The following is an 8,746-nucleotide window of genomic DNA, read 5'->3' on the forward strand; positions in this document are numbered from 1 at the left end:
AGGCTCTAGTATCACTTTTGATTTGTCTTTGGAGGATCTAACACAGGGCCCATAGATACCAGGTGGCCATTAGTTGAAGGCTGACAGGTAAGTGCTGGTGGGAGTGTAGAAGCCCAGCTCCCCCACCTTGGGTTAGGGCACTTTTGAGGCACAAAGTATGTTCCAGAGTTGCCTGTGGGAACAGGCTGAAGCTTCCCTCTCCAAGACTTGCATGAAATCACACCCCAGGTTGTGTTAAAATGACCAACTGTCCAGGGCTACCCAGAGTCAAGGGTGTTCTCAGTACACAGAACAGCCAGTTTAAAAACAAGGAAAGTCCAAAACAAACCAGGAAAACTGGTCTCCTTAAGGAGAAGCTACCCAGCAGTGGAGACAGGTTGACTGCAGTCTTGAGACCTGAAAGCAACTCCTAAGAAGAAACATTCCCCTAACCATCATTACCCACCCCCCATCCTGGACACACAGTGGGGCAGGGACTGTGATTGAGAGAATCCAGAAGCTGGGATCCAGGAGTGGCTTGAGAATAAGGAACAATAATTGAGGGGATTGTGTGTGATACCCTCAGAAAAAAGCTTACCTGTCCTTTAGAGTCCCATGAACTAGCTCATGCTCCCCCTACTGGGGCCTCAGTGTCTGAGCCAGATGAGGGGACGATGCTGGGAGACACCCTCTCCCATGGCAGCCTGTGTCTCCCCCACCACCATTCTGAGCATCTGCTGCCCCAGGGAACCTCCCTCCTTATTGTGTGGGTTGACCTATTATTGGTCACATGACAGACACAGGTCTCTGGGTGTTTCTCATTCATTCATTCAACAAACATACACTCTCATCCCCTGTGTGCTGGGCACTTGAGGGAGGCACTGAGGATACAAACTGCCCTCACATCTAGTAAGGCAGACGTACATGAAACAACTCACACACATAGTGAATTATCACTTTGTTACATGCTAGACATAAGGAAGTACCTACAGAGAGAGAGCAAGACAGGAGCCTGAGCTAGTCTTGGGTGAAGAATTCCCTGACAAAGTGACAATTAAGCTGGAACCTTGAAGATGAAAACAAAGTAACTAGACAAAAGGCGGGGTCTTTTAGGAAGGACAACTATCATGTGTCAAGGCCCTGAGGCACAAATAAGCCTTGTGCATTCAAGAACTGCAAGGAATTCAAGGAAGGAGATGTAACTGAGCAAAGGAAAACAGAGCAAGAGCTGAAGGGCTGTTCTGGAGATAGTCAGAAAGGGGGCAGTCATGGGGGAGACTTCAGGGTGACCCTGCTGCGTTTTGTTTTTAATATAAATTTATTTATTCTAATTGGAGGCTAATTACTTTACAATATTGTAGTTGTTTTTCCATACATTGACATGAATCCGCCACGGGTGTACATGTGTTCACCATCCTGAATCCCCCTCCTACCTCCCTCCCCATCCCAACCCTTTGGGTCATCCCAGTGCACCAGCCCCAAGCATCCTGAATCATGTATCGAACCTGGACTGGCGATTCCTTTCACATATGATAATATACATGTTTCAGTGCCGTTCTCCAAAATCATCTCACCCTCGCCCTCTCCCACAGAACCAAAACACTGTTCTATACATCTGTGTCTCTTTTGCTGTCAAGCATACAGGATTATTGTTACCATTTTTTAAATCCCATATATATGCGTTAGTATACTGTATTGGTGTTTTTCTTTCAGGCTTACTTCACTCTGTATAATAGGCTGCAGTCTCATCCACCTCATTAGAACTGATTCAAATGTATTCTTTTTAATGGCTGGGTAATACTCCATTGTATGTATGTACCACAGCTTTCTTATTCACTCGTCTCCTGATGGACATCTAGGTTGCTTCCATGTCCTGGCTATTATAAACAGTGCTTTGATGAACATTGGGGTACACATGTTTCTTTCAATTCTGGTTTCCTCGGTGTGTATGCCCAGCAGTGGGATTGCTGGGTTGTATGGCAGTTCTAGTTCCAGTTTTTTAAGGAATCTCCACACTGTTCTCCATAGTGGTTGTACTAGGTTGCTGCCGGGAGCCAGCATGGGAGATCCCACCCATGCCAAGGTCATGCCGAAAAGAACCGTTAAGCAAGGCTTCAGGACTCGAGGGTCTCCCGGGGCCTTCTCGAGCATCTACCCCAAGACCAGAATCTGTCTGTCTTACTATCTTGTGTCTTTCATCAACCTTCCTGACGTACAGGGGGCTATCCCTGACCACCTTTTTCTGGAAAAATTTAACTTAGAGCTCCAGTTTACATTCTCCTGCATATAAAAGGAGTGTCTCAAATCAAACCCCCTCTGCTAGCATTCCAGCTTGCATGGCAGGTTTATCCAGACTCTTGCAGCTACGCGTATGATTATTTACAGCCTCCCAACTGTGAGAGGCACGGAAAGCCTAAACCATAGAGCCTTTCAAAGAGTTAAAAGTTATTAGAGTAGTGCTGGTGTAGGATTTCATTATTGGGCCAATGCTTGTTGCTAAGTTCCCATATCTCTTATCCACTGTGCACCTGGGAGTACATTAGTTAACATAGTTGCAATGTACGAAAAACAAGTGTAGCCTTGAATTTAACCACATCAGATCTTTGAGCTAATTGGTTCTTTCTTGTAACTCACTGCACCTTTGCTCTGTGAAAAATGTAACTCTGTTTGGCATTTTCTGAGGCTGACGTAGATTAGAAATATAAAGAAAAAACACTTTGAGGGAAAATAAGTTTTCTGGTTGAGCAGCCTTTATCAAAAGAGGGTCATAAAATGTTCACAGGCCTCCAAGGCCAGAAGATACTGTACACAACATCATTTGTGGGAAAGGTATGCAGAAAAAATCCTGGTTTTGATAAGGGCAAAACTGCTGGAATGTTTGGGCTGACTCTGTATGAACTTGCATCTTTCATTTCCCTCTATGTATAAGGCAAGGTATAAAAGTACCTTTTAAAAATAAAGCTATTGGGCCTTGCTCACCAAAGAAGCTTGGTCACCCTGTGTTTTTTCTTTTTTTCTCTCTCTTTCTTTCTCTCACTCACTTTCTTTTTCAGGCTGATCCCTTGGAGCAGGGAGGCTCCCTGCGTTCACTTATCTGCCCAGGTTTCTAAGACCAGAATGGGAAGACGTTCTGTGTCTTCACTCCCTCGGGAGACCAGGAGGGCACCTGTGGCCTCCGTGAACAGGGCAAACTTCTTATCTTGGAGTTTTACTGGCTTTCTATGTAAACAAAGGAATATTAGCCTCTTTCTCTCCTCTATTTTCTTATCTACAATATTCTTTCCTTATCTCTCTTGAAATCAATTGCCAACACTGTTTCTTCTTCGGGTTTCCCTGGATCCTGCGGGGGCTGGACCCCAACAGGTTGCATTCCCACCAACAGTGTAAGAGGGTTCCCTTTTCTCCACATCCTCTCCAGCATTTACTGCTTATAGACATTTGATATCAGCCATTCTGACTGGCATGAAATGGTACCTCATTGTGGTTTTTATTTGCATTTCTATGATAATGAGTGACCTCATGCGAAGAGTTGACTCATTGGAAAAGACTCTGATGCTGGGAGGGATTGGGGGCAGCAGGAAAGGGGGACGACAGAGGATAAAATGGCTGGATGGCATCACGGACTCGATGGATGTTAGTTTGAGTGAACTCCGGGAGTTAGCGATGGACAGGGAGGCCTGGGATGCTGCAGTTCGTGGGGTCGCAAGACTGAACTGAACTGAACTGATAATCAGTGATGTTGAGCATCTTTTCATGTGTTTGTTAGCCATCTGTATGTCTTCTTTGAGGAAATGTCTGTTTAGTTTTTTGGCCCATTTTTTGATTGGGTCATGTATTTTTCTGGAATTGAGCTGCAGGAGTTGCTTGTATATTTTTGAGATTAATTCTTTGTCAGTCGCTTCATTTGCTATTATTTTCTCCCATTCTGAAGGCTGTCTTTTCACCTTGCTTATCGTTTCCTTTGTTGTGCAGATGCTTTCAATTTTAATTAGGTCTTATTTATTTTTGCTTTTATTTCAATATTCTGGAAGGTGGGTCATAGAGGATCCTGCTGTGATTTATGTTGGAGAGGGTTTTGCCTATCTTCTCCTCTAGGATTTTTATAGTTTCTGGTCTTATATTTAGATCTTTAATCCATTTTGAGTTTATTTTTGTGTATGATGTTAGAAAGCATTCTAGTTTCATTCTTTTACAAGTGGTTGACCAGTTTTCCCAGCACCACTTGTTAAAGAGATTGTCTTTTCTCCATTGTATATTCTTGCCTCCTTTGTCAAAGAGGTGTCCATAGGGGCATAGCATAGATTTATCTCTGGGCTTTCTATTTTGTTCCATTGATCTATATTTCTGTCTTTGTGGCAGTATCATACTGTCTTGATGACAGTAGCTTTGTAGTAGAGCCTGAAGTCGGGCAGGTTGATTCCTCCAGTTCCATTCTTCTTTCTCAAGATTGCTTTGGCTATTCGAGGTTTTTTGTATTTCCATACAAATTCGGAAATTATTTGTTCTAGCTCTTTGAAAAATACCATTGGTAGCTTGATAGGGATTGCACTGAATCTATAGGTTGCTTTGGGTAATATACTCATTTTCTCTATATTGATTCTTCTGATTCATGAACATGGTATATTTCTCCATCTATTAGTGTCCTCTTTGATTTCTTTCACCAGTATTTTATAGTTTTCTATATATAGGTCTTTTGTCTCTTTATGTAAATATAGTCCTAAGTATTTTATTCTTTTCATTGCAATGGTGAATGGAACTGTTTCCTTAATTTCTCTTTCTATTTTCTCATAGAAATGCAGGGGATTTCTCTGTGTTGACTTTTTATATCCTGCAACTCTACTATATTCATTGATTAGCTCTAGTAATTTTCTGGTGGAGTATTTAGGGTTTTCTATGTAGAGGATCATATCATCTGCAAACAGTCAGAGTTTTACTTCTTCTTTCCCAATTTGGATTCCTTTTATTTCCTTTACTGCTATGATTGCTGTGGCCAAAACTTCCAAAACTATGTTGAATAGTAGAGGTGAGAGTGGGCACCCTTGTCTTGTTCCTGACTTTAGGGGATATGCTTTCAATTTTTCACCATTGAGGATAATGTTTGCTGTAGGTTTGTCATATATAGCTTTGATTATGTTGAGGTATGTTCCTTCTATTCCTGCTTTCTGGAGGGTTTTTTTTTTTTTTAATCATAAATGAATGTTGAATTTTGTCAAAGGCTTTCTCTGCATCTATTGAGATAATCATATGGTTTTTATTTTTCAATTTGTTAATATGGTGGATTACACTGATTGACTTGTGGATATTGAAGAATCCTTGCATCCCTGGGATAAAGCCCACTTTGTCATGATGTATGATCTTTTTAATATGTTGCTGGATTCTGTTTGCTAGAATTTTGTTAAGGATTTTTGCATCTATGTTCATCAGTGATATCAGCCTGTAGTTTTCTTTTTTTTTTTTTTTTTTTTGTGGCAGGCATCTTTGCCAGGTTTTGGTATTAGGGTGATGGTTGCCTCATAGAATGAGTTTGGACATTTACCTTCCTCTGCAATTTTCTGGAAAATTTTGAGTAGGATAGGTGTTAGCTCTTTTCTAAATTTTTGGTAGAATTCAGCCCATCTGGACCTGGGCTTTTGTTTGCTGGAAGATTTCTGATTACAGTTTCAATTTCCATGCTTGTGATGGGTCTGTTAAGATTTTCTATTTCTTCCTGGTTCAGTTTTGGAAAGTTGTACTTTTCTAAGAATTTGTCCATTTCTTCCAAGTTGTCCATTTTATTGGCATATAGTTGCTGTTAGTAGTCTCATGATCTTTTGTATTTCTGTGTTGTCTGTTGTAATTTTTCCATTTTCATTTCTAATTTTGTTGATTTGATTCTTCTCCCTTTGTTTCTCAATGAGTCTGGCTAATGGTTTGTCAATTTTATCTTCTCAAAGAACAAGCTTTTGGCTTTGTTGATTTTTCCTATGGTCTCTTTTGTTTCTTCTGCATTTATTTGTGCCCAAATTTTTAAGATTTATTTCCTTCTACTAACCCTGAGGTTCTTCATTTCTCCCTTTTCTAGTTGCTTTAGGTGTAGAGTTAGGTTATTTGTTTGATTGTTTTCTTATTTCTTGAGGTATGCCTGTACTGCTATGAACCTTCCCCTTAGCTCTGCTTTTACAGTGTCCCATAGGATTGGGGTTGTTGTGTTTTCATTTTCATTCATTTCTATGCATATTTTGATTTCTTTTTTCATTTCTTCTGTGATTTGTTGGTTATTCAGCAGCATGTTGTTCAGTGTCCATATGTTGGAATTTTTAATAGATTTTTTCCTGTGCTGCTGCTGCTAAGTCACTTCAGTCGTGTCCGACTCTGTGCGACCCCAGGACAGCAGCTCACCAGGTTCCTCTGTCCATGGGATTTGCCAGGCAAGAATACTGGAGTGGGGTGCCATTGCCTTCTCCTTTTAATCTTACCGCATTGTGGTCAGAAAAGATGGTCAGAATGATTTCAATTTTTTTTTACTTTACCAAGGCTAGATTTATGGCCCAGGATGTGATCTGTCTTGGAGAAGGTTCCATGTGCACTTGAGAAAAAGGTGAAATACATTTTGGGGGGTGAAATGTCCTATAGATATCAATTATTATATCATTTAAAGTTTGTATTTCCTTGTTAATTTTCTGCTATTTGATCTATCCATAAGTGTGAGTAGGGTATTAAAGTCTCCCACTATTATTGTGTTATTGTTAACTTCCCCTTTCATACTGGTTAGCATTTATCTTACATACTACGGTACTCCTATGTTGGGTGCATATATATTTTAAATTTTTATATGTTCTTCTTAGATTGATCCTTTGATCATTATGCAATGTCCTTCTTTGACTCTTTTCATGGCCTTTATTCTAAAGTCTATTTTATCTGATATGAGTATTGAGACTCCTGCTTCTTTCAGTCTCTATTTGCATGGAATATCTTTTTCCTGCCCTTCACTTTCACTTTCAAGGTGGGTCTCTTGTCAGTTCAGTTCAGTTCAGTCACTCAGTCGTGTCTGACTCTTTGCGACCCCATGAATTGCAGCACACCAGGCCTTCCTTCCAACACCAACACCGGCAGTTCACCCAAATTCACGTCCATCGAGTCAGTGATGCCATCCAGCCATCTCATCCTCTGTTGTCCCCTTCTCCTCCTGCCCCCAATCCCTCCCAACATCAGGGGCTTTTCCAATGAGTCAACCCTTCGCATGAGGTGACCAAAGTATTGGAGTTTCAGCTTCAGCATCAATCCTTCCAATGAACAACCAAGACTGGTGTCCTTTAGAATGGACTGGTTGGATCTCCTTGCAGTCCAAGGGACTCTCAAGAGTCTTCTCCAACACCACAGTTCAAAAGCATCAATTCTTTGGCACTCAGCTTTCTTTACAGTCCAGCTCTCACATTCATACATGACCACTGGAAAAACCATAGCCTTGACTAGACAGACGTTTGTTAGCAAAGTAATATCTCTGCTTTTGAATATGCTATCTAGGTTGGTCATAACTTTCCTTCCAAGAAGTAAATGTCCTTTAATTTCATGGCTGCAGTCACCATCTGTTGTGATTTTGGAACCCCCAAAAATAAAGTCTGACACTGTTTCTACTGTTTCCCCATCTATTTCCCATGAAGTGATGGGACCAGATGCCATGATCTTCATTTTCTGAATGTTGAGCTTTAAGCCAACTTTTTCACTCTCCTCTTTCACTTTCATCAAGAGGCTTTTGAGTTCCTCTTCACTTTCTGCCATAAGGGTGGTGTCATCTGCATATCTGAGGTGATTGATATTTCTCCCAGCAATCTTGACTCCAGCTTGTACTTCTTCCAGCCCAGTGTTTCTCATGATGCATTCTACATATAAGTTAAATAAGCAGGGTGACAATATACAGCCTTGACATACTCCTTCCCCTATTTGGAACCAGTCTGTTTTTCCATGTCCAGTTCTAACTATTGCTTCCTAATCTGCATACAGGTTTCTCAAGAGGCAGGTCAGGTGGTCTGGTATTCCCATCTCTTTCAGAATTTTCCACAGTTTATTGTGATCTACACAGTCAAAAGCTTTGGCATAGTCAACAAAGCAGAAATACATGTTTTTCTGGAACTCTCTTGCTTTTTCCATGATCCAGCGGATGTTGGCAATTTGATCTCTGGTTCCTCTGCCTTTTCTAAAACCAGCTTGAACATCTGGAAGTTCGCGGTTCACGTATTGCTGAAGCCTGGTTTGGAGAATTTTGAGCATTACTTTTCTAGCGTGTGAGATGAGTGCAATTGTGCAGTAGTTTGAGCATTCTTTGGCACTGTCTTTCTTTGGGACTGGAATGAAAACGGACCTTTCCCAGCCCTGTGGCCACTGCTGAGTTTTCCAAATTTGCTGGCATACTGAATGCAGCACTTTCACAGCATCATCTTTCAGGATTTGAAATAGCTCAACTGGAATTCCATCACCTCCACTAGCTTTGTTCATAGTGATGCTTTCTGAGGCCCACTTGATGTCACATTCCAGGATGTCTGGCTCTAGGTGAGTGATCACACCATCATGATTATTTTGGTTGTGAAGCTCTTTTTTGTACAGTTCTTCTGTGCATTCTTGCCACCTATTCTTAATATCTTCTGCTTTTGTGCAGTCCATACCATTTCTGTCCTTTTTTGAGCCCATCTTTGCATGAAGTGTTCCCTTGGTATCTCTAACTTTTTTGAAGAGATCTCTGGTCTTTCCCATTCTGTTCTTTTCCTCTATTTCTTTGCATTGATTGCTGAGG

This window comes from Ovis aries, chromosome 21 (assembly GCF_016772045.2).
Source record: "Ovis aries strain OAR_USU_Benz2616 breed Rambouillet chromosome 21, ARS-UI_Ramb_v3.0, whole genome shotgun sequence".
NCBI lineage: Eukaryota > Metazoa > Chordata > Mammalia > Artiodactyla > Bovidae > Ovis > Ovis aries.